At 43.9% G+C, this 26,834-nt stretch overlaps 1 protein-coding gene and 1 pseudogene across 1 annotated transcript in view; both read right to left on the reverse strand.

Annotated features, from left to right (window-relative positions):
- The window catches only part of LOC126336471 (uncharacterized), a 582,392-nt gene that overhangs the window by 205,816 nt on the left and 349,742 nt on the right, over positions 1–26,834 (reverse strand). The gene's annotated exons all lie outside the window — the stretch shown is intronic.
- LOC126337397 (5S ribosomal RNA) lies at positions 3,561–3,678 on the reverse strand (annotated as a pseudogene).

Below are 26,834 nucleotides of genomic sequence, written 5' to 3' on the forward strand. Positions count from 1 at the left end.
AGCGTAAATTGGATCGGTCACGTAGATAATGTTGTGGGGAAATCAAATCGAAGAATCAGTTGTGTTGGCAGAGCACTTAGAAGACGCAGCAGGTTTATTAAAGAGACTGGTTACACTAAACTCACCCGTTCTCTGCTAGAGTACTGCTGTGTGATAAGGGATCCTTACCAGATGGCCCAAAGAAGGGTAGCTCGTTTAGTAATGCGGTGAGGTTGAGGAGAGAGTGTCACGGATACGGTAAGCGATTTTGGGTGGCAGTCATTAAAACAAAGACGCTTCTCGTTGCAGCGAGACCTTTTAACGAAATGTCAATCACCAACATTTTCATCTGAATGAGAAAATATGTCATAGTCGCCCACCTACACATGGAGAAACGATCGTCGTAATAAAATAAGGTAAATCAGAGCTTCTACAGAAAGATTTAACTGTTCATTTCTATCGCCCGCTGTTAGAGTGTAACGGTAGAAAAATAGTCTAAAGGTGGTTCGAAGTACCCTCTGCTAGGTATTTAAGTGTGAGCTTGGAGTAGTCATGTACATGAGGAAGGCAGCCCGGGCTACTCCAAGGACGCGTCGTTCTCAAGACTTCGAAGAAGACGGAGGAGGAGGATGAGATTAGAGTTTAACGTCCAGTCGATAACGAGGTCATTACAGACGGAGAACAAGTTCGGATTAGGGAAGGATAAGGACGGAAATCGGCAGTGCACTTTCAAAGGAACCATTCCAACATTTGCCTGAAGGAATTTAGGGAAATCAAGTTAAACTCAATTCAGGATGGCCGGACGCGGGTATGAACCGTCGTCCTCCTGAAAGCGAGTGCGGAAGAGACCCCAACTGGCTACTACAGTACTCTAAGCATTACCTATGCCACGAGCACGTGTAGAGCACATAGAGGAGAGCTCATTTCTTTCCACTGAATGCAAACCACGACGCAGGAGATTTGAAAGCGATCCGTTAATCAAACTTGTTTTGTATCCGAAGGGTACATTTCTGGACATATCTTCCGTGTCAAAACTATCTTATTTGTCCCCTCTACAGGCTTTAGAAGCCTGTACTAGGAATTGTGAAACAGGGTGCTCACTGATCAGCCAGAACATTAAGACCACCAACCCACTTTCGATACAGACCCGTCCAGGGAATAGGAGCGTAACCTGGCGAAGAATAACTGCTAGATAAACGCACTGGGTATGCAGTATCAGTGAGCATGCTGCCCGCGCGTAAAATGGGGGAAGGCGCACGATCTACCTGAGTTTGAGCGAGGGCGCACTGTGATAGCTCGGAGGCTCGTGCAAGGCTCCATAACGGCCACGGAGTATCGTACGCTGGTTGCAGGCTACGTACACCCCTTCTTGATTATCATTTTTCCCGACGGCAGTGGCATTTTTCAACAACTTAATGCGCCGTGTCGCAAGGCCAGGAGTGTGATGGAGTGGTTCGAGGAACACACTGACGAGATCCAATGGATTTGATCGTTTGCCAACTCGCCAGATCTGAACCCGATCGAACACATCTGGGATATAACATGTTATTTTGTAGGGCGGGCAACCACAGCCAAACTTCCACATTTTTCCAAAGAAAATTCCGCACTGGCTGTATCAATGATTTTTATTAAATCTGCGACCGGTTTCGCACCACTTATCGGTGCATCCTCAGGAAATATACGCTATTCATAACATGGTAACGTTGAACACTGCCCTGTAGCCACTGGTGGGGAGTGGAGACATCTGCGATATGATCGAAAATGGCGTCAGAGCTCATTGCCTCCCTCCCCGATATTTACGGGATTTAGGCGACTCGTGTTTGTAGATGTGGTGCCAATTCCCTCCAGCCTACCAAGGCCTCACTGCTTCTATGCCACGACGCGTCACCGCTGTTATCTTTGTCAAAGATGGACATACCTGCTATTAGGTAGATAGTCATAGTGTTCTGTCTGATTGTTGTATATTTAAATGACAGACGTACGTTTTATGAGTAAGCACTTGGAAATGGCGTGTCGCTGAGATGATCGCGTCGAATGAATGATCATCATGTAGCCAAAGTGGAAAATGAAATTGTTTCCTAATAAATTTATGGCTGCGGCAACAGATATGAAGAAAACTTATTAAATCAGACTTTGGTTCTGAGTTTCTGTTCTTAAACGGCTGAAGTTGAATTCTGGGACGATTCCTTTGAAAAGAGTTCGCCGAAATTCCGTCATTCCTGGCCGTTATGAGTTTACGCTCCGTTTATAGTGACCGCGTCGTCGACGGGACGTAAAATTTGTAATCCTTTCCCTGATTCCTGTGGTTGAACTCAAACTATCACAATGCGCTTGTGGGTTACGATCTTGCCTGTTAACTTTAACCATAGTACGCCATATTTCCCTTGTCGTGTCCGAAGATCCCATCAGTAGCACGAATTGTCCTGCTTCACAGAGATGCGATATAATAGTAAAAGGAAAAGGCGATCTACTGGAATTTCGTCGACATCATGAGACGTCAGAAACATGGCAGGTTCCAATTGGTTACCGTCCTTCAGCTCATCTTATTGGAATTACATGTTAACAACGTACTGAGGATTTACACACAATTGTTTACTGGTTACTTCGTTTTCGGACTGAGGCTATGTGACGTGATGTCGTGACACTCATACAGAAATCTGCGTCCAAATATGTTTTAAGATTTACAGCCTTTGCCAATACATACCACCGCACGCTTCCAGTGATATTAGCGGAAACAATTAGGAGAAGAAGCAAAAGGAAGACAGTGTATCTCTTACTCGGAGATTGCAGCAAGATGGACGGTGGCTGAATAAAAAGCTGCCCCGACGCTACGGCGCCAGAATAAAACATGAAGAGGTGGAGAGGCTGTCCTTGCCATTTCTTGTCGGCTCTTCTTTTCCGAGAAATATAACTCGCTCCATTGTGACTTCTTCGAAGCGTAAATTAGGAACGTAGAGGGCCAAAAAAGCTCCATCTGCCAGCGGAAACTCTAGCACTGACGGGAATGCGTAAAGCCAGTTGAGGGCTCCTCTCAGAACACAACTTGGCGACTGGGTACAAGGGAGGGGAATGTATCAGTTAGGTGTGTTACCTGTAATTGAAAAATCTAGTATGACTGAAAAAATGTTCAAATGTGTGTAAAATCCGAAAGGCCCTAACTGCTGACGTCATTTGTCTCTAGACTTACTTACAAACCACTTAATTAAACTAACTTATGCTAAAAACAACAAACAAACAAACACACACACACACACACACACACACACACACACACACCCATTCCCGAGGGAAGATTCGAATCTCCGGCAGGAGAGTATGACTGAAAACCTTAACCCACTAGGTGCATTCATCGTAATAAAGTGCCTTGCATAAGAGTATAGCACTCCGTCATCAGGCAATAAGTGGCCTATCGGGACCATCCGAACGCCGTGTCATCCTCAGTTGAGGATGCGGATAGGAGGGGCGTGTGGTCAGCACACCGCTCTCCCGGTCGTTACGATGGTTTTCTTTGACCGGAGCCGCTTCTGTTCGGTCGAGTAGCTCCTCAATTGGCATCACGAGGCTGAGTGCACCCCGGAAAATAGCAACAGCACATGGCGGCCCGGATGGTCACCCATCCAAATGCTGGCCACTCCCGACAGCTCTTAACTTCGGTGATCTGACGGGAACCGGTGTATCCACTGAGGCAAGGCCGTTGCCTTTGCATTAAGAACGATACTTCTTAAAACAGTAATTTCCAGTTTCTAATATACAGTCTTTTGTGTGCTTCCAGTAGAATTTGCAGTTTCGTCATACAGCGACGAACGCAACATGAAATTAAATCATTAAAATAATTTACCTTAGTGGCAACTCAGTTGTGGGCGTTTGTCGATTACAACTGGGCCGCAACTACCGTTTCTCTATTCAGGCTATATGTCGCATTGTGACCAAGTTTGAGAGGGATTTTACTCTGCGCGATCAGAAGCCACCATGATGACAATGTAAAGCGCAAAGTAAGGACAATGTCGCAGCAGCAACGGCCAATACCGAGGAAGATCCGAAAGTATCAGTTTCAAGACGATTGCAGTGGTTGCGGCTATCTGATGCGGCAGCAGCTTGGCAAATCTTGCGAATGGATTGGGCCTGTATCGATACAAAGTTTTATTGACTCAAGATTTGAAACCAAACGATCACAGATTGCGTAGTGAATTCCCTGACTGGGCGGTGCAGCAGTTGATCCTGATTTCAGTGGAAAAACCATCTTCTCAGACGATGCTCATATTTGTCTCACTGGCTTTGACAATATGCGTACTTGTCGTTACTGGCGAGAGAAGAACCCACAAATGGTCAACGCGGTGCCACTGCATTTCGAGAAACTGAATGTGTCGTGCAGTTTATGGCACAGCGGTGTCACCAGACCTTATTTCTGTCGAGATAATGAGAGAAGATCAGTTGTCCTCAATGGCAACCTCTAGAGATCCATGTTACGCGAATTTCTATGGCCGGAACTTCAGAGCGTAGATACTGAAAACATGTGGTACCGTCAAGATGGCACTACGTAACACAGCTGATGCTATGCTTAATTTGTTGAAGGACAGACTTGGTGACCGAATCACCTCAGGACGTGGGCCGTCACGGTCGTGTGACTTAACTCCCAATAGGGCCCCCTGGAATGGCCAAGGGTACCGACAGATCGCCGTTCCATCCTCAGCCAATAGGCGTTACTAGATGCGGATATGGGCGGGCATGTGATTATCTCACCACTCTCCCGGCCATTGTGAGTTGCGGTCAAAGCAGCCGCTATTCCTCAGTAAAGTGCAACTGCCTTCACAAAGGCTGCGTGCACCCCGTTTGCCAACAAAGCTCGACAGACCCGGGAGGTTACCCATCCAAGTAGTAGCCAAACCCACAGGACTTAACTTTGGTGATCTGAAGGGAACTAGTTTACCATTGCGGTAAGGCCGCTGGCGGTGTGATTTAAGAGCCGTGGAGTTTTTACTTTGGCGCTATATCAAAGCACAGATATATGCTCACAAGCAGCAAAACTTGGAACAGTTGGAGACCAACGTTCCTCAGGCTGTAGCAAATGTAACGCAACTTTCGCTGGACAGAGTGATTAACAGTTGGAGCCATCGAATGCGTCAATGTGTTCTAAGCCACGGTGGGCGTCTGAACGATATTTTGTACACTGACGGATTTACATATTCTTTAAATTTTTTAAAAGTATAACTCTTAATGAAAGAACCTTTTTTTGTCGTCAGTCTACTGACTGGTTTGATGCGGCCCGCCACGAATTCCTTTCCTGTGCTAACCTCTGCATCTCAGAGTAGCACTTGCAACCTACGTCCTCAATTATTTGCTGGATGTATTCCAATCTCTGTCTTCCTCTACAGTTTTTGCCCTTTACAGCTCCCTCTAGTACCATGGAAATCATTCCCTCATGTCTTAGCAGATGTCCTATCATCATGTCCCTTCTACTTATCAGTGTTTTCCACATATTCCTTTCCTCTCCGATTCTGCGTAGAACCTCCCCATTCCTTACCTTATCAGTCCACCTAATTTTCAACATTCGTCTATAGCACCACATCTCCAATGCTTCGATTCTCTTCTGTTCCGGTTTTCCTACAGTCCATGTTTCACTACCATAAAATGCTGTACTCCAGACGTACATCCTCAGAAATTTCTTCCTCAAATTAAGGCCGGTATTTGATATTAGTAGACTTCTCTTGACCAGAAATGCCTTTTTTGCCATAGCGAGTCTGCTTTTGATGTCCTACTTGCTCCGTCCTTCATTGGTTATTTTACTGCCTAGGTAGCAGAATTCCTTAACTTCATTGACTTCGTGACCATCAATCCTGATGTTAAGTTTCTCGCTGTTCTCATTTCTACTACTTCTCATTACCTTCGTCTTTCTCCGATTTACTCTCAGACCATACTGAAAGAACCTATATTAAACGGAAAAAGGAATAGAATGTTTGCCGGCCGCGGTGGCCGTGCTGTTCTAGGCACTTCAGTCCGGAACCGCGTGACTGCTACGGCCGCAGGTTCGAATCCTGCCTCGAGCATGGGTGTGTGTGATGTCCTTAGGTTAGTTAGGTTTAAGTAGCTCTAAGTTCTAGGGGGCTGATGACCTCAGATGTTGAGTCTCATAGTGCTCAGAGCCATTTGAATCATTTTGAATAGGATGTTTGACGCTGATAAGCACTTCAATGTACTACGGATGCGCCTTGACTTGTTCTCTGTCAAGAAAATTAAGGGGCGTAAGTGGAATGTGTCCTCAGCACATGCACAACATGAGGCGCCAAGTCCTAGCCACGAACGTCGGCAGTCTCGTTGTTACTACAAGTATCATAGTAATTCGGCTGTTGGTTCGATACTGCAGTAGCCAGTGTTTAAGAAGAAAAATGCAATATTTCTTCGGAAACGCCTGAATATTATTGGCAGTTTAGGTTATAACGTCAGCAGCAGCTGACATGCTTAGAAGACTCTGTGACTTCTCCAAGAGAGCGATTAGTTCTCGAGAATAATGAAAGGAAATGTGCGTATGGCATATTTGCCCGGGAGTCCCCTTCTGAGGCGATAGGTCGCCTGATGCAAAAGTTTTTAATTGACGCCATTTCGACAGTTTGCGCATTAGTGATGACGAAATGATGATCCACACCCGAGTACAGAAAACCGAATCGAGAATTTGCAACGCAAAGGGGAATGATGAACATTACACACGCTGACCGCAGTCTTTCCTCAGTTGTCTTAATGGAAAGTGGAAATGAAGTTCCATACTTCTTGAAAGAGTGTAGGGGAACGATGTAGGAGACCTGCACCGCCGTCCTAGGCAAGGTCCTAATGGAGGTGGTTTGCCGTTGTCTTCCTCCGACCGTAATGGGGATGTATGATGATGATGAAGACCACACAACAACACCCAGTCATCTCAGGGCAGGAGAAATTCCGTGACACCGCCGGGAAGCGAGAACGATACCGCGAGACCACGAGCTGCAGTGGTCTTAAATGTCATTAAATTTTCTGGTAAAAATTAGTGATGCATCAAATTACAACTTGGAAATTGACTACCTTGCATGTTTTCTGCAAAGCAGCAAGAGCTGGATGATGCGGTTTTTAGGTTATGTTATGTAGCGAATCACATGACGAAATTAACTGCCGGCCGGTGTGGCCGTGCGGTTCTAGGCGCTTCAGTCTGGAACCGCGTGACCGCTAAGGTCGCAGGTTCGAGTCCTGCCTCGGGCATGGATGTGTGTGATGTCCTTAGGTTAGTTAGGTTTAAGTGGTTCTAAGTTCTAGGGGACTGATGACCACAGATGTTAAGTCCGATAGTGCTCAGAGCAATTTGAACCATTTGAAATTAACTAAATATAAACTTACAACTAAACTGTTTTAAAAATTTCGTGTGAGAAACCTTAATTATTGACATAAAGAAGCGTACAGAAAAATATGAAATAAAATATATACGAGCGAACATAACTGATCCATGACACTGTTCACCAGCATTTTGCCGCACGGGGTAGTCGTGCGGTCTAAGGGCGACTTGCCAAGGTTCGAGTGGCTCTCCCCCCGTCGGAGGTTCGAGTCCTCCCTGGGCATGGGAGTGTATGTATGTTGTCCTTAGCGTAAGTTAGTTTGAGTTAGATTAAGTAGTGTGTAAGCTTAGGAACCGGTAACCTCACAGTTTGGTCCCATAGGAACTTACTACCATAACCATTAATACATAGTCCAGTCACATTATGTGACCGCCATCTATGTTCGACGTCAACATGCAATAACCACTCACAGACATTAAGTGGCAGCATTAACAGTGAAAGGTAATAGCGCTGCGCAGTAGTTGTCACAATGCGGAAAAGGAGCGATTTGTCGTATGTCGAAAAGAGCGTCATCATGGCCTTTCGGGTCAAGAGTTGAATTTTCCAGACGGCTAAGTATGTAACACGCTCGCGTACCGCAGTGGTTTAAGAACACCGTACATGGAAAAATGGCGTCCTGCAAAACTGGTGCCAAGCAACTGTGGTGTATCGAGGGACATATCTGACAGCCGTAAACGACGACGGCTGCGGGGATGTGTACGAGCGAACAGACGTGCAACTGTTGTTCATCTGACCGCCCAGGTGAACAAATGGGCCACCAACAGTGCATCAACTACCGCTCACCGAACATTGCTGCTTATGGACCTCGGCAGCAGACACCTGCTTCACGCACCGATACTGATGCTGTTCACTGGCAATGAAGACTGGAATTTGCACGCCAATACCCTAACTGGACGTACACTGAAGGGCGACAGGTGGCCTTTCCAGATGAGTCACGTTTTATGCTGCATCGGAGCTGAAATGTCTGAAAGGAAAGACACTGCATCAATCGTGAGTGATCTCGTCATTCTGAAAGAAAGAAAATGAAATGGATATATGGCATCGTTAGCCAGGAAGCCCCATCCGGGGAAGTTCAGTCGCCAAGTACAAGTCTTATTTCAGTCGACGCCACACTGGGCGACTTGCGCGCTGGAGATAAGGATGAAATGAAGATGAGGACAGCACAACACCCAGTTCCTGAGCGGAGAAAATCTCCAGCTTCGCACGGAATCGAACCCAGGCTCACTTGCATGGTAGGCGAGCACGTTACCACCCAGCTAAGCAGGCGGACATTCTGAAAGACATACTGGATCAACAAAAGCATGGAGTCCGTGTCCACTCCTACATGCAGTTTGTTTTCCCACGGCAATATGGCATCTGCCAGCAGGACAATGCAACGTCTCATACAGCTCACAGTTTACGTGCGTATTTTGAAGAGCACCAGGATGAATTTACTATATTCCATTGGAGTTAAAAGCAATCTGTCGGACCACCTCCACTGGGATCCTCAAACGAGAAGTATAGGGTAGCTGACCACGACACTACAGTCAGTACGGTACCACATTCATGTCGATACGTTCCAGAACCCCACTGGCTCTCTTTCTGCAGCGATCCTAAATTAGGTTTGCTGCAGAATACTTGAACATATTCTCAGTTCGAATATAATAAACTGTTTTGAGATGGAGAAGGTTATGTCCATGAATCATCATAGTTTTAGAAAGCACCGCTCGTGCAAAATGCAGCTTGCCCTTTTCTCATGTGGTATTCTGCGATGTATGGATGAAAGGCAAGAGGCAGATTCCGTGTTTATAGATTTCCGAAAACCATTTGATACGGAGCCCTGTTGCAGACAGATAACGAAGGTTCTAGCGCATGAAATGAGGTCACAGATATTTGAGTGGCTCTAAACCTTCTTTAGAAACAGAAACCACGGATGTTGTACTCAACGGCGAATGTTCATCACGGACATGGATATCGCCAGAAGTGCCCCAGGATCGCTGTTGTTCTGTGTATATATGAATGATTTGGCAGACAGGGTGTTTACTGGTGATCTTGTTGTGTACAGTAAGATGTCGAAGTAGAGTGACTGTAGGAACATACAAGACTACTTAGACAAAATTTTTAGATGCCATGGTGAATGGCAGCTAGCTCTGAATCTGTAAAAATGTAAGTTAATAAGCACCAGTTTGCTTTTGTTCTACAATATTACTTTTATTGTAACAAAGACTGGAGTTTGCACGCCAATACCCTAACTGGAGATACAGTAGAACAAAAGCAAACTGGTGCCTTTCATTTATTATAATGTTGTTCTACCAAGAACCGATGGAAGATTCTGTTAGTATGACAAGGAAGAACAAACGTGTAATGTTCGGTTACAGTATCAGTAGTGTCCTCTTGGACAGGATTAGTAGTGTCCTCTTTGACAGAATTAGTAACGTCCTCCTTGACAGAATCAGCAGTTTCTTCTTTGAAACAGTAACTGGGCATAACTTTGTAAAGTGATTTGAAGATATGAAATGGAAGGAGCATGTGAAAACTGTGGAAGGGAAGGTAAATTGTCAACTTCAGTTTATTGGGAGATTTTTAGGCCAGGATGGTTCATCTGTAAAGGACACCATGTATAGGACGCTGGTGCGACCTATTTTTGATTACTGCTCAAGTGCTTGGGATCTGTACCAGGTCGGATTGAAAGCAGACATGAAGCAATTCAGAGCGGGCTGCTAGAGTTGTTACTAGTTGGTTCAAGCAACATGTAAGTGTTATGGAGTTGCTTAGGGAACTCAAATGGGAATCTGTGGAGGGCAGTCGACGTTCCTTTTTGGGAAATTTAGAGAACAGGCATTTGAAGTTGACAGTTGAACGATTCTACTGCCGCCAATCTTTACTGTGTGTAAGGACCATGGTGATAAGTTTCGAGACATTAGGGCTCATACGGAGACGTATAGATAGTCGTTTTTCCCACGCTTTGGTTGAGAGTGGAACAAGAGAGGAACCCGCCACGCACCGTACATTGGCATGCGGCGTACCTATGGTATAGATGTAGATTCAGGCTATTGGCAAGTGATCTCGTTAATGTGGCTGGTCAGTGTACGAATACTGGGACGTAACGTCGTTATACCTGTGCTCCGTAATTCTCCCGCGTAAACACGACAGTGTTGCCACTCTGACCAAGTCTTCAGTGAGCTTCGCCGAGTAACACGTGTCACCTCTCCCTTCCCCCTTCTACTGATATCACGTGCGTAGCCCCTTTAGCGATCACTTTCGCCTGTACGTCTGAATGAAAGAAAGCTGTTGACGGGATTTAGGGAATCCCAGCCTGCCTTATGCAGGCGCGCCAAGCCTGAAGCCATCGCCCGCAGCCCTCCGGCGGAACACCGCGCCTCGTCCGGTGCGCTTAACGCGGGCCATTGCCATTCGGCGGGCGCCGCCGCTACACGCGACTCGCCGGCAATACATTCTACGAGCGGCGCGTGACCGCTCCGGCGCGGACCGCCGCCGAAATCACCGGCGTCACAAATAAAAAGCTCCGTGTGCTGCGAGAGCTAAAGCCGAGGAGCACCGGCCACCGGTCGCCGCTGGTTCGGTGACCGCCAGTGTTTGGTGTTCCGCTGGAACCACTGTCCCGCACTCCACTGCCGGCAGCAACAACGGGGCTATTCCTGTCAGCCGGTCGCAAATAGCACGCGCCGCTGTCGTTGCGGCCGTAAATACGCTACAGATTTTTGTTATACAAGCCATCACGTCAGCTAGTCTGGGCAGCCACAGTTCTTCCCCATGCATTCCACCGCTATTAACATCTCGTAACTCTCGTCAGCTGGCAGCTATTCATCCTGTTTGTTTATTCGGCTATTAATCCTGGCTAGATTAAGGGTTTCAGGCTGTCTCTGACTAGAGCCGAAATTTTACGGCGTAGAGTTATGTGTTCGTAAGAGACAAGAGTATCATCAAGAGTGCGCTAGGGAAGTTTGATACTGCCGCCCATGTTTCTCTGCATAGATAAACGACTTGCCGGATAGGGTGAGCAGCGCTTTGGATTTGTTTGCTCATGGCGCTGTAGTGCACACAAAGTGTCGTTGAATAACTGTAGGAGGGTACAGGATGTCTTCCACAGAATTTTTGTTTGGTGCAATGATTGGTGACTTGCTGTACATGCAGGGAAATTCAATTTAATGCACAGTTACGAGATTTTACTATTACTGCAGAATTACGAGATGTTAATTTCAATGCAGAGTTGCGACATGTTAAATTCAATGTAGAGCTACGAGATGTTAATAGACTGAAGAGCCCACCTGCCTAATATCGTGAAGGGCCTCCGCGAGCACGCAGAAGTGCCGCAATACGACGTCGCATGGACTCGACTAATGTCTGAAGTGTATTCTTATACGGATATGGAGTCTGTTCTTTCGGACATGTCCATATCCATATACGTAAATAGTTCTGGCAACACCGACCATGACCTACTTCTTCTGTGAAGATGAACACATATTCCCCGAACTCTTACCGGACTTGGTAAGAACGTCTTCTACGAGTAATGAGTATGTTGGGGAGAGACGGTACGAATGTAGTGTGTGGACGTTCAAGGTGAGAATATGAGTCTCGCGGGAGGTGTGCGCGAGGTAGTCCCTGCAGTCGCGCTATCCTCTGTGCCCTCGATGGCTCAGATGGACAGAGTGTCGGCCATGTAAGCAGGAGATCCCTGGCTCGAGTCCCGGTCGGGACACACATTTTCATCTGTCCCCGTTGATATATATCAATGCCGTTCAGCAGCTAAAGGTATTAATATAATTCTAATAATGTCTGAAGTACTGCTGGAGGTAAATGACACAATGAAACCTGCAGGGCTGTTCATAAATTCGCAAGAGTACGACGGAGTGGAGATCTCGTGTGAACAGCACGTTTCAAGGCATCTCAGACATGCTCAATAATGAAACTTTCTGGTAGATTAAAACTGTGTGCCAGACGGAGACTCGAACTCGGGACCTTTGCCTTTCGCGGCAAGTGCTCTACCAACTGAGCTACCCAAGCACGACTCACGCCCCATCCTCACAGCTTTTTCGGCCAGTAACTCGTCTCCTACCTTACAAACTTTACAGTAGCCATCCTGCACAATAATGTTCAGGTCTGGCGACCAGCGGAAGTGTTTAAACGCAGGAGCGTGTTCCTGGAGCCACTCTGTAGCGATTCTGGACGTCAGCGGTGTCGCATCGTCCTGCCGGAATTCCCCAAGTTCGTACGGGAAAGTCCACACATCGCTAACTCTGTGATGCTGTGTCTGATCGCTCGTGCGCCGACTATAACACCACGTTGAAATTCAATTAAATCTTGATACCCTGTCATTGCAAAAGCAGTAACCGATCTGACAACTGCGCCAGACACTTGTTTTCTTATATAGGCGTTGCCGAAGGCAGCGACGTATTCTACCTCCTTACGTGTCCCTGTATTTGAAAACGCATGACTATACCAGTTACTTTGGCTCTTCAGTGTGGTAGTGGAACGTATCACGAAGGTTCTTGGCTGCACATACTAGATGAAAGTCTAAGATGACGTGATTAAATCGGATTAGTGTGTAACTTCCAGTAGACAACACGGTCACTAGAGACGGGGCACATGCTCGGAGTTGCGAAGGATGGACAAGGAAATAGGCCGTGCCCTTGCGAAGGAACATCCCAGTATTTGCCTTAAGCGATTTAGAGAAATCACGGAAAACCTAAGACAGGACGGCCAGAAGCGAAATGCTATGGAAAAGATCGGATGTTAATAAAGAAACAAGTAGCTTTCCAAGAGCAATAGAGCCTGTCTATCAACACTAATATGATACGAGTAATGACGCCTCAGCAGTGGAGCTTGTAGCCACCATCATTCAGTATCTATACACGGTGATTCAGCTGCCATTACCCATTGGTTTTATGGAGCGTACAATGATTCAAATATCATGCACAGCATTTTTATATTCTCTCGCTGTCTAAGCGTTAACTATTACTCCTACAGAAAAAACGAACAGCACGTCTTTGTAGTAAATTTATTGTACTGAAGTTTTGTACTGCGATACGTTTCCGCTAGAGGCTCTAGTTTTAGAATTATTCATGACAAACGTACACAACTGACCTTCAATGGCGTTTTTCTTGAATAACTCGAATACTTCGGCCTCCAGCGAAAGTTTATCCCTATACAGATTTTAACTGCAGTAAAGTTCCTACAATAAGATCCTGTTAATATATATATATATATATATATGAATATTTCGTGCGTAGTTTTTGAAGACGCTGCAGGTTGCATAAAATCTATCAGAACGAGCAGCTGAAGCTTATATAGAGCACTTCATGGAAAAGAGGTAGACCATCGTCAGACATCAAAAATGGATGGAATAAACATATTAACACGACATTATTCACCATTATTCATGGATGATCAATTTACATAGAGTGAAGATACATTACACGTGGAATTACATGAAATTTGAGCTAAGCGCAAGCTATAATCTGACTATATAGACAAAACATAAAACGCATGGCCTTTTTTTTCACCCAGAACGAACAAACGTAGTCCCTATAGCAAAGTGATACAACAGGTAGCCCATTCCAACTATTTGGGATGTGGCGTAACATCATGGAAAAGATACGGATACACAATGAAAATAATGAAGCAAGAAAACCTTACCAGCGTGTATGTGACAATATAGCAAGCACAGTTAAGATGAAAACAAGAAAAGGGCCACAACTGAAGTTTTGTAAAATAATGGCAGTTCTCCGTTTATTTTATGGAGCGAAAAATTGGATGCAGAGAAATAAAGAGATATTGCAACCAGAATCATCGGAGATGAAATTCCTAACATCTGTGAAAAGCTGCATGAGGTAAGACAAAATGAGGAACGAAGTAATAACAGAAGAATTAGGAATGCAACTAAGAGCTCGAAAGAAAATCCACTTCAACGAAAAATGGAGAAAACGTGTACTTAGCTTGCCGGCACAAAGACTTCCTAAACTAGCAGTGGATTATAATCCATGGGGTAAGACAATGTGGGAAGACGAAGGATGAGATGATGAGGCCCGCCCTGGAGTGGTAGAAGAAGAAGAAGAAGAAGAAGAAGAAGGCGAAGGTGAGTAGTGAAATCAATCCTCTAATATTCGAATACAGTAACAGTGGTCTGCTGCTTTATACAATAACACATCGGTTAAATATCTAGGTGTAAAGTTGTAAAATGGAACGAGCACGTAAGAACTGTAATAGGGAAGGCGAAAGTGGACGTCGGTTCTTTGAGAGAGTTCTAGGAAAGTGTGAGTCGTCTGTAAAAGAGACCGTGTACAGAACGCTAGAGCAACCCAACCTTCAGTACTGTTTGATTGTTTGCGACCCCCATGAAGTCGAATTAAAGGAAGACATCGATACAATTGAGAGGCGTGCTGCTAGATTTGTTACCGGTAGGTACAATCAGTACGCGATTATTAATAAAATGCTCCGTGAACTCACATTGGAATCCGTGCCGACGCCGCTCTTTTCGAGAAACGCTGTTGAGGTAATTTAGAGAACAGGCATCTGAAGTTGACTGCAGAACGACGATTCTGTCGCCAGCGCACGTTCAGCGCACGGCAACATGCTAACAGTCGCTACATTTGCGAATGGAACTGAAAAGCGAGTGATTCATTAGAGGTAAAATACACCCTGTGGCATTCACCGTGTCGTCACTAGTGGATTATGTATACAGGTGTATCAATTGGAATACATGAATGCCGTAACTTCTCCTTCTTCCGCGACTTATTTCCCACACCTCTTGGGGTCAGCTCTCTTACTACTGTTATCCAATCTGAAAGTATCTGCGTTTTTCGAGAGTGCAGTCCCATCGTTTTCAGGTCCACATATTCGGAGGGAAACCGGGGCCTCTTCCCAGTTCTTTGATACCAAGTATTGTTCTTTTCATTTGTTTAGCTTCATGGCAAATAACATGCTTATACCAACATAGGCGATTCTCTTTTAGATTTTCCGTTATGCTTGCTGCCTTAAACGAGCCTCAAATGTGTATGTTGTCTTTTTGGCTCACTCCACAAGGCCAGCATAGCATCCTTGTCCGCCTATAACTGCATGCCTAGACGTTCTGAACCGTACGTTATAGCTGGTCATATGCTTGTTTGTACGTTTCCTTTCTTACTTCGATAGGCATTTTCCTGTTGATGACTTCCATTTAGACCACTCACATTATCCTCCATTTTCAATGTATTTACCCGGGCAAGCTGTGCTATTATTACCGATCTGAGGTGCTTGCCTGATCGGTGATAGCTATAGGGAATAGGCTATATGTTCTTTCGGTTTGGAAATGGTGGCCGTTCTTGAAAAGTTACAATACATACACTCCATTTTGCTCTTATTTGCTCTAATTCCTTTATAGTATAGTGTAAAACACCAAGCATTTTGGTCGACTTGAATTTCTGGCAGAGATTCTGCTATTATAATAATGTCATCAGCATATAAAAACGTCCCTGGTGTTCGTCTCTGTAGATGTTCTCTGCCATAACTAACGACCAATGTGAAAGACAGCTGTTAGGTACTACCTTTCTTTTGATGTTCGGTGAGAGTGATGTCAGCTCTAAATTTTCATTCGATATGTCATACTTCATATTTGTTCACTGACATTTTTCAAACCGAATTTTTCAATAGGCGATACGTAATGCCACAGATGTTCTGAGTATAAGCAGTGTGGCAGTATGATCTTTGGTTCTCAGCAACATTCTGAGAGAAGTGAGTGATTCAGGTATTGGTCACGCTACGAAGCGGTCTCGAAATTGACGACAGATGCAGAGTATGTTGAATTTCCAAAATTTGGTAAAGATTCATTTGAAAAGTGTGACGATGTTCAGGTAATGTTTTCGCTGCATCGCTTTCCCGCGCGTTATTTATGACGTTTTAGTAGGCTTTTTCTTTATTCTTTCGGGGTGGTTAATTTTATGGTTCTGACATGATTAAGTAGATTTATCTGATCACGTAGCTTGCACTCATTCACGATTCATACCATTTCAGTAACTGATCTCATGGCATGTATTCTTGTATAAGAGATTTTTGGCAACAGTTGTTAAATATCAGAGCTTTAATTCTTTTTTTTTTTTTTTTTTGGCTAGTCTCCTTATAATCATTTAGTAAATGCAATGTATTTCATCGTCTCCTAACGAGAATTTGGATTTTTAATTTCGTGTAATCACACTGCACTTCGTGGAATACAATGGTTAAATCTGAAGCATGATCTGCTTGGAATGGCTCCATGTCCTTACATCGTACTGCGCAGTGACTTTATTTATTTATTTTGCTGTTTAGCTACTGCGTTGTATTTTAATGTTCGTCATTTTCGAGCAGAACTGAGTTTCCATTCGTACTGGGAAGCTGTGAAAATCTATTAGGGCCAGATCTACATTATAGTCAGCAAAATAAGACAATTCACAGCTAAGCTTTATAATATTTGAAAAAATAATATGAGGTTCTATTTACGTGAAGTTCAGGGCAGATCTAATTTCTTATGCTGGCAGCCTTATTCTCTCAGTGTAGTGTTACATCTCTGTGTGCACTATTTAATGTTTGAAATTTTATTTGCTCAGTTTGCGTGCGTAAATCTAGATTTTAACATAAATATTTCAGGCGTTTATTATTAAGAAATTCGATTGGTCTTAAGTGTTGGAACTACACACTACGTAATGTGACGTCACTAATTCTAGCACTGTTTTCACCGTGTAATATAGAATTTCTCTGGACAGCTTATTCATTATACCGTTAAACATTTTCTGATATTTTGGTAGAAGTTAATTCACATAAAGCTATACATTTTCAGATAGTTTTGGCGACTCTTTTCATCAGATAGCGTATTCGTAATTATACCACTTGCATTGTTCAGGATTGTAACACAGATACACACACGAAGAATGAAGAATACGAAACCAGTTCGGTTCAGTTGTAGTCCAGAATGTCAATCAAATCAAACTTATCAAACTTTTTTATGTAAATAAGTTACATAGTGAAGTATTTTTATTTATTAATCCCACTGCGCGTTTTGAAGTACAGGGTCTTTCAAAAAGATTCATTCGATGAATGAAGACAAAAAATTGGGGTGGATTTCAACTGGCAGTGAAACACGGAAAGTTTCACCTTGGTACCAGTGTAAGTTTCGTGTTCGTATGTTTACAAGTTATTCGATTGCACAGTTCTACCAAAATAAAAGGATATCAGAAATGAAAACTTGTGGTATGGGAATGATTAAAACTCCGCTGCTAGTAAGCTTAACTTCATATTTTGGCTTTCTGTAATTTTTCTAAATTTAGATTGGTACCTAAAAATGCAGGGTTGATTACCGTCCTATCCCTGTCTAATCGAAGCCTCCTTAACTACCACGTCATCGGATCCTTTCCTTCCTCTCGACAAGCACTACTCTAGCGGTTACGTACTGCACATATTGGTGATAACGATTGGTCATGTGGCATACTTTTCTATTAAAATTTGTGAGTCGGGTCAGCATAACATGTTACATACAACTTGCGTCATGAGCATGACATTCAAATCAGAGAATATACAGCCTGCACTATGGCGTGTAAACTGTTATGCTAAACAAGCACCATCATCGAGATAAATTGGAAGATGGAAGTTTAGGGAATAAAGATGTAGGCGTCGTATGAACATTACGTGTCTGGTAATTAAAATTTCAGCACAAGCATGGAAAGCAAATAATAAAATTTAAGTTGTGTAGGAAGATTGCACGATTAAATTTGTTGGTGGTTTGGGGGAAAACAGAGAGCGAAGTTTAGTACATAGAGCTGCAGCCTCCAGCAAAAACAATGGATATAATCCGGCTGGACATCCAAAATGTACTTGGATTTCAAATAAGGGTACATCGTTCCATAGTATTTCAGATATATGACAGTTTGTCGATCATAGTGGCTGGTGAATTGTGACGTGCCATGTTCTCGATAGCCCATGGCCACACATATATTTTCAATGGTTGAGGGAGCAGAGCAATGTGCTGACAATAGTAAAATACATTCTATATGGAGGTATAACAGGAGAGCATAGGTAAAATGTGACGTGTTATCTTGTTGAAAGTCAGTGTCACAGAGGCCTCGAAAATAGGGCACATCCACCGAGTTTAACACATCAATAATAAAACAACTACTGTCCAGATTACCAAATATGTGAACCAGAGGTTATCATATTGTGTATCCAATGGCGATACATGCAGTCATGCCAGGTGCTGGCACCATATGATGACAAATGGAATACAGTGTTCATTACATTGAGCCTCCATACATCGATACATCAATCTTGATCCAGTACTCAGAAGTCGATTGAAAACATGACGTGTACCAGTTCTGTGTCCAGTGTTGGAGTTAGGTGTACCATTGTCTCCTGTCATGTCGAAGGAAACAGAAAAAAGAGGTCGTTGTGCTGTCAATCCGTAGTTGTATTGTCCTTTTCACTACTTACGTTGCTGCAAACAAATCAGTTTCTCTAGTCAGGATATGTGATGTGCCTGTACAATTCTAGGTAAATCAGCGAAATGATTGGAGGATTGCATTGGCAGTCCACTGTGGTATTCGAACCGGGTTGGTGATTCCTGGTTGATGACTCCTTTACCATTTTCTCACACGATCTCCTCACGAAAGAGCAACATTCAGATGTGATATCTGGATGAGAAACCTGCATCGTTAACTATCATTATACAGAATGTAATGAGTATAAGTGCAGAAATTTATTCTGGTGACTGAAGATGGTCTACTGAATGACTTCACAGGAGTATTTAGGTCATTTTTAAGCTAATGATTGTAGCTGTAACAAGTTATATGTGTTTAGGTTCAATAGTACGTCCAAGTACATGTGTCAAGAGCAAACCGTTAGTGTTTCTTCTCCTCTAGGCAGCAGTTCTTGTGTTGTAGCGTGGTTGTGTGGACGCAAAACGGGTTATCTATACTGTCAGGCGTCTTTCACTTTGCGGCCCAGGTACGGCTATGCATAAAACAGCAGGTCGTGAAGTTTGTGATGTGTTTGTGGAAGGTCTGTTTCCCGCAGAGAATAATTCAATCTTCAGTCTTATGATCAGAAATTGGAATGTTTTCTGGAACTTGACGGACGGTGCACCTGCAGGATCAATATCAGCTTGTCACCCAAGTGGTTGGATACAAACTCACATTTTTACTCAGTGGTTTGATTATTTTGTGAGTCATCTAAAGTCATCTTCAAATGACCCTGTCATTCTTGATGGGCATTATTCCCACACAAAGAGTCTCGATGTGTTAGATAAAGCACGTGAAAATAATGTTCATATTGTATATTTGCCACCTCACTCAACGCATAAAATGCAGCCACCTGACGTCCGATTTATGGGGCCTTTGAAAACCTACTCTGCCCAAGAGATAGAAACGTGGTTGGCAAGTAACCCAGGTCGTGTTTTCACCCCATTATTAATAGCCAAATTATTTGGGGCAGCTTATAACCGAGCAGCAAAAATGGAAGCATCTGTGAATGTCTTCAGAAAACAGGTCTCATCCCATGCAACAGAAACATCTTTAGGGAACATGAATCTTCAATCCACCGCCATGCTAACGCTCTTCAGGAAAGAGATGCCAAAAACGAAAATGAAACTACTGATGGTGATGGTCAAGTTGTCAGCCCGGTAGACCTCTCCCACACATCGCAACACCACCTGGAGTTAGTCAAATAGATCAAACATCGTGTTCGTGCTCTGCTGCGTTAGTAACTTCAACTCCTTATGTGAAGCAATTGCAAGAATCTAAACAGTAGAAATCAGAGACTGAAGCTAAGAAAGCAGTGAGAAAGTTATTTGGAGGGGGGGGGGGGGGGGGGGGGGAGAGTGGAAAATCTTCCAATCGTAGACCTAAAGCAGAAGAATCGTCTAGTGACTCGGCATCCGATGTCCATCTTGATTAAATTGGGGATTCACACAGCAGTGATGGCGATGACGCAGAGTGTCTGTTCTGTACTGGGCGCTTTTCAGAGGGCAAACACGGGGAGAAATAGGCACAGTGAACGAAATGTTATCGATGGGCTCATGAAAAATGGCTCTGAGCACTATGGGACTTAACTTATGAGGTCCCCTAGAACTTAGAACTACTTAAACCTAACTAAGGACATCACACACATCCATGCCCGAGGCAGGATTCGAACCTGCGACGGCAGCGGTCGCGCGGTACCAGACTGTAGAGCATAAAACCGCTCGGCCACTCCAGCCGACGATGGGCTCATGAAGATTTTGGTGCCACAGAAGATAATTTTGTTTGCCCCGCATGTCGTAAATATAAATCTAAGTAGCGTGAAATGAGTGAAGGGTAACAGAAATGAATGAACATGTAAAAACTGTATATTCATAAGTCATTGTTATGTAATAAAATAATTAAAGCAAAATATTATTACTGTCTCATATAAGGAAACCTTGATCTCATTTCTATGAAATGCCTTGTTTGTGAAGATTTAATAACTACTCTGAAAGACTGTTTATTATTGCAAATACGATAATTGTATGATAAAATTAAATAATGTAAGGTCTGATTACCATCATAAAAAAGGCAGTTGCACTTACTTTTAGGTCTTTCAAATGGGTTTACAAAAGTGTGTCTCATATTAGGCACCTTTCCTCTACTGCTAAATATTTCTAGTAACCTCAGCACTCACGGCCAAGGTGCGGTACGTTTGCGAGGTGAGACAACTTTGGCCTCAGCAGCCTTAGCTGGTTCCAGGTTTTGCGTAAACAAAGCAGGCCCACTTGCACCAGTGGGCGGTATGCTTGCGAGAATGGCACCCCCCCCCCCCCCCCCCCCCCCCGTGCCGACCAACTCACGGGCCCAGTGGCGGGCGGCCACGGCCCGTCCAGCAGTGGCTGTTGTCCATTGAAGCCGGCACTGCGCATGCGCCGCCGCGATGCATAATTCATGACCACGCGGCGAAATATCAACACGGCCGGCGGACGGCCCCGGGGTTATTATACTCGACTTTTCGCCCGAGCGTCCGCTCCGTCATTTACATCATGTGACTTTTATGGCTCTCTCTCTCTCTCTCTCTCTCTCTCTCCAACCCACCCCCTTACTCCTCACCTTGTCCTGTATAAAGAGAACTGTCTCATAAATACGGCTGAATTACTTTGCGCTCCTTCGTGAAGGCTGTTTTTCAGCTTACGAAAAAATAAAGAAATGTGAAGGTCGTAAAGAGAAATTAGCTTTCCGTAAAAGGACTGAAAGAAGGTAATAATATTTCCATCTCTCTCTGTCCTCTCTATATTGTTTGTCTGTGTGTGTGTGTGTGTGTGTGTGTGTAGTCGCGCTTCCGTTTTGATGGCACGTAAACACTAACGTTGAAGAGAGAATTCCGCCCATTAGCTTCCGCGTGCCGCACAAAAATTTCCTTAGATTCCGTGCCAGACCCTTAAGTGCTTTCAACAGTTACATCAAGTTGCGTGACCTCTTATCGCCACTACATGTACCAAGCGTACATGTTCACTGGTCATAATCAAGGTCGTTTCACGGTTCCTAATTTTTTTTTTCCATCTTATTTTGCCCACCACTTACTCTATTACGGAGGCGAATGCCGCTCTGGGAGAGGCAGGGTATGAAGGGGGGGGGGGGGGAGGGGGGAGAGGGATGGTGCGAGTATTTCGCGTAAAAATCATAAGACAAAGAGGTCATTATAAATGGAGCAGTTGCTGAATTGGACTGATATTTGTTTTCCATTAGATGATTAACGCTCTATGTTATAAGCTGCTTGAGTTCACTGAAGTGTTAGTTATATGCGGTTGGACAAGTAGTGTACGTTTTGGATGTATGTGTCAAGATTCTGTTTTTTTTTTTAGTTGCTTCACTCTTATTCATTCTGGCCCCTACTACAACATTCGCGTATTAACCTTAAACCAATAACAACACAACTTCTGTCAGTACTGTTAAAAGTCGAAACTTTATATACGGCTAGTTAATGCTTGTACATAACAAAAGCTACATGTTCGCACCCTGCACGACACAGTCATCTTACCTTTCTCGTTGATTATTGATGATTCCTTCTACCTACAACGGAAAAATACAATTATAACTACAGGGGAAACAGTTATATTTGAATCAAATGGAGGAAAGTTTAAAAATCAATATGAAAGTATTCCGTTTCAGACATTAGAGTCTACTCCAAAAAACTTATTAATCTTAATTGTTAATCTTAATTGTATTATCATGCTATAACTGAGTTACTTGCGCACTACGAACAATTCTGTTCTGATATATCTTCCGATTTGTCTTTGGAACAATTTACCTGCTATGCTTTCTGTCACTACAGGACACTCGGCGAAATGTTTGTAGTTCTTAATGTACTGCTTTACATAGCTGACATCTCTTTCCATGACCGCAATAATTGCACCTTAAAGGGTACTCTTAGGGTTACATACAAACCCGACGACGTATTAATATAGCGTACGTTTGATGCGTCCTCTCCTCAGTAAATATAACTTTACGTAACCAGCCCAGCTGTAGCTTTCCACAAAAGCAGCATCCTCGAGACTCTACAGAATTATTTTTCTCGAAATAAGAGTTCCACAACTACAAAGGCTCCTAAGTCTAAATAGGTATTTTCTTAGTCTTTGTACACTAGTGAAAGTAGCTATCACCTCTATATCTAAATGACAATGTTGAGACTGACTGACTTACACACTGACTCATCATTGCCCAGCACAAAGCACTAACAATAGAAACTTGAAATTCGCAGAGGTTGTCGATCTTACTCTGCTGGCGTCATGTAAGAAAGGATATTTCTAAATTCCATCCATAAGGGGATGAAAGAGTTTCTGAAAACGTGTCATTACTAAGCCACTTTCGAATTTAGACCTACGAAAATTGGTATTTAACTTCTCGGTCAGAAATAAACAAATGCGTGTTTCAACAGTTTACATGTAACGTCTATTCAGTGAAATAGTGGAAGAATTTTTTTTTGAAAATAAGTCATTATTAAAGTAATATTAAAGTATTTTTTAAAACTGGTATTCGTCTTACCGGTTACAACGAAACAAAAAAATGCGTCTTTCAGAGTTTTTGGAAATTTAGCAGCTACGTGGATGAAATAGGGGAGGATACGTTTTACGGAAATATTTCATTATGAAGTGATTCTTGAGTTTCTCCCGGCGTATTTGATAATCAAAATATCCACGGGTGTACTGCCGGTCTATAGTGTCCAACGGGCACAATATTTCGGGGATCAAACATGTCGCCATCATCAGGTGAACTGACGGACTGAGCTCCTGTGAACGTGACGGCACGGAGATCCGTACGCTATGGCTGCTCAGGGGGAACTGGGTTCGGTCGCGGCGGCGGCCGATTTAAATACCCTCCGCCCGTGGCGCGCTTCCTCCGCCGTCCGCGCCCCGCGCCACGGTACCGCGGTGGAACAGATTGTGACGGCGTCTGAGATGACGTCGGTGTGATGGCTCTGTCCGCCGTAGTCGTCACAACTATGCGTTTGCTCGATTTACTCTTGATTAACCCAATCGCTGGTTCCCAAGTCTTGCTAAGATTATAGCCACAGTCACGGTTTATGAGGTCGTCATTGGTGCGAATTTCGATGGCCTCTCTAACAACGCTGTCTCAGTATCTCGACGTCTGTACCAGAATCCTCGTGCGGCCATACTTCATAGCGTGATTTTCCGACAAACAATGTTCAGCGACCGCCGACTTGCTTGGATACATCAGTCGAGTGTACCTCTGGTGTTCACGGCATCGATCCTCGACGGTACGCATCGTCTGACCAATATACGACTTGCCACATTGACACGGAATCTGGTACACACCGGATGAAAAGTTTCATTAAAACATGTAATTACAGAAGCATTTTCAAAGCGAAATTTAAGAAAATTTGTATTTGGCTTCTCTGATAGAAACAAAAGAATATGTGTTTTACTGGTTTTAAAATTTTAAACCCTAATGGGGTGAAAAATGCGCTGAAAGTTTTTAAGATAATATTTCCTTATATTAAAACAAATCTGGAGCTAAATCTATAGAAATTGGTATTTCACTTTTCCATTAGACATAAAGAAACATGTGCCACGGGATGACATTTTCTACCAAAATACCACCACAATAATGGAAAGGCCATGATTAACGAAAACCTTCGACTCGAGCCATCACAATCGCCTTTTACTCAGAATTACATTCAGAGAAGACCATAAACCAGTTGCCTTAATTAGCGTGAAACTTTTAGATTATGCTGCAATTCGAGAAGAACATAAAAGTTGCGAAAGCAAGAATTTGTGCAGACGGTATGGACTACGCGATCAGAGAGAAGCAGCCGGTACTAAGTTAGTTATAAGAGAAAATGACGCGACTTTACATTACAATACACGTAGGTGACCAGCACCTTACACTGTGCTTTGGTACTTCTGAAAACAGTTCAGTGCTATCTTAGAGGAACATCGAAATCGATATATTGCATTCTGCAGAAAGATCTACGTCAAATAATATGTCTTGGTTCAAATGGCTCTGAACACTATGGGACTCAACTTCTGAGGTCATCAGTCCCCTAGAACTTAGAACTACTTAAACCTAACTAACCTAAGGACATGACACACATCCATGCCCGAGGCAGGATTCGAACCTGCGACCGTTGCGGTCGCGCGGTTCCAGACTGAAGCGCCACACCGGCCGGCAGTAATATCTCTATACCATATTTTCTCCTGCTGAGTGTCACTGTAAGTCCAGCTCAGCTTTCCTCTACTTACGCGAACGGCAAGTGTTGTGTGTCTCTTGCTTGTCGACGGATACGACGTGGACTTGACTCACTTCGGCCTGGATCTTCCCCATCACGCTGCAGTGATATGTTTGCATTTTTTACTATCCTGTCATGATGCTTGGTGTAAATCCACATGCTACTGAATTTTGATGTGTACAGAAGTACTCCAGTAGGCCCTTACGCTACTATCAGTATCGTAACGTACAGATTTCTTCAATGCATTAATTAATGTACCTCTCTGTTACGTTAAAGCAGCTCGCATGAGGACGTTCAGTGAACTTAACCGGTAGTGGAAACCGAAACATTTAACAGCAGTGAGCTGGTATTTCGTGTGTACCTTTAAACACTCTTTGTTTAGCCGGTTCCAACTACTCTTTGGGGTCTCCCCACCAACAACATCATATGAATCTTTCTTTTTCCCGACAGGGCATTAAAACTCTGGTTACTACCGAAGCTAGGTTTCTTAACTCTTTCACTACCAATTTTTTTCTGAGTGAAAGACGTTAATCTACATTTATTTTAATTAATTAGTCATAGATAACAACATGAAAAAAACCACAGTTTTGTTTTCCAGCGTGGGATATTCAGGATTATTCATACGTGCCTCTGGGGTTTCAGCAAAAGACGCGAAAAAAATTCAGGGTACACAGATAACAGACACACGTCAATGGATAGAGCATTTCTCCACGTTTTTAGCTGGTATTACAGTCGTTTAGCATGGACACCACTTGTGACTTGCAAAATGTCAGTTGATGCCTGCAGTTCACAGACACGATTATGTAAATTAATGGTGGCGGGTTGGAGGGGTGGGGGGAGAAAGGAAAGGAAAGGAATTAATGATATCAGCTGCATGAGCCCGATGAGTGAAATTGTCGCCATACCACGACTCGAACCCATGAGTGGCTGCTTACCAGGCAGTTGCGTTAACCTCTGCACCAAACTGGGCACAGTATAAAGTGGAAATGCATTGACTATCTTGGCACGCAACCCCCCCTCCACCCCCCACCCCCGACCGACTCTAATCACCACCCAGTGCCACCCATCAGCCATCCCCAGCCATGCCCTCCATGCATCCGCGCTGAAGGTTGTGGATTGATTGCCCATCCAGGCGAATCAATCATACAAATGTCTCGTTCTGTTCTTCCACACATCCCCAAAAGAACAGACACCACGAATCATTGACACGAACCGTCCGCAAATACCTGACAGCAGCCTGGTTTCGAATTACGACGGCTATTCGGAAAGTAAGGAACAATAGTTTGCGAAATGGAAGCCACAGTGAAAATCAAGACTGCTTTATTTGCAACAGTTCGCTACAACTCCAACTACTTATCTCCATAGTCGCTGTTCCGACTTAGACGTTTGTCGTAGCGTCGTACCAACGTTCCAACACTCTCGTTATAGAAGGCATCCGCCAGTGCCTTCCGCCAATTCTCTACACTGGCCTACAGCTCGTTGTCTGTTCCAAAACGTTGTCTTCATAGCCAGCGGTTCAGAGCAGAGATTAAGCTCAGAGGGAGACAATTACGGGCTGTATTGTTGGTAATGAAACATTTCCAATTGAAAACGATGCAGGAGCATCCCCTGCAGAATGCGGCTGAGAATTGTCTTGAAGAAGAAAACGAACAGTTATGTAATGTTGGCTGCATAGCTTCAGGCGAAATTTCTCACCAGGCCCTCGTATTTGGCAGGAAACACTATTGTTCTAGGTATCTTTATGTGTTCCCTGTGAGCTCAGAACTAAAAAGAAGGACGTAACGCGATCGACGGGCATACTAGAAACACTGCCCA

The sequence above is a fragment of the Schistocerca gregaria genome, chromosome 2 (assembly GCF_023897955.1).
Source record: "Schistocerca gregaria isolate iqSchGreg1 chromosome 2, iqSchGreg1.2, whole genome shotgun sequence".
NCBI lineage: Eukaryota > Metazoa > Arthropoda > Insecta > Orthoptera > Acrididae > Schistocerca > Schistocerca gregaria.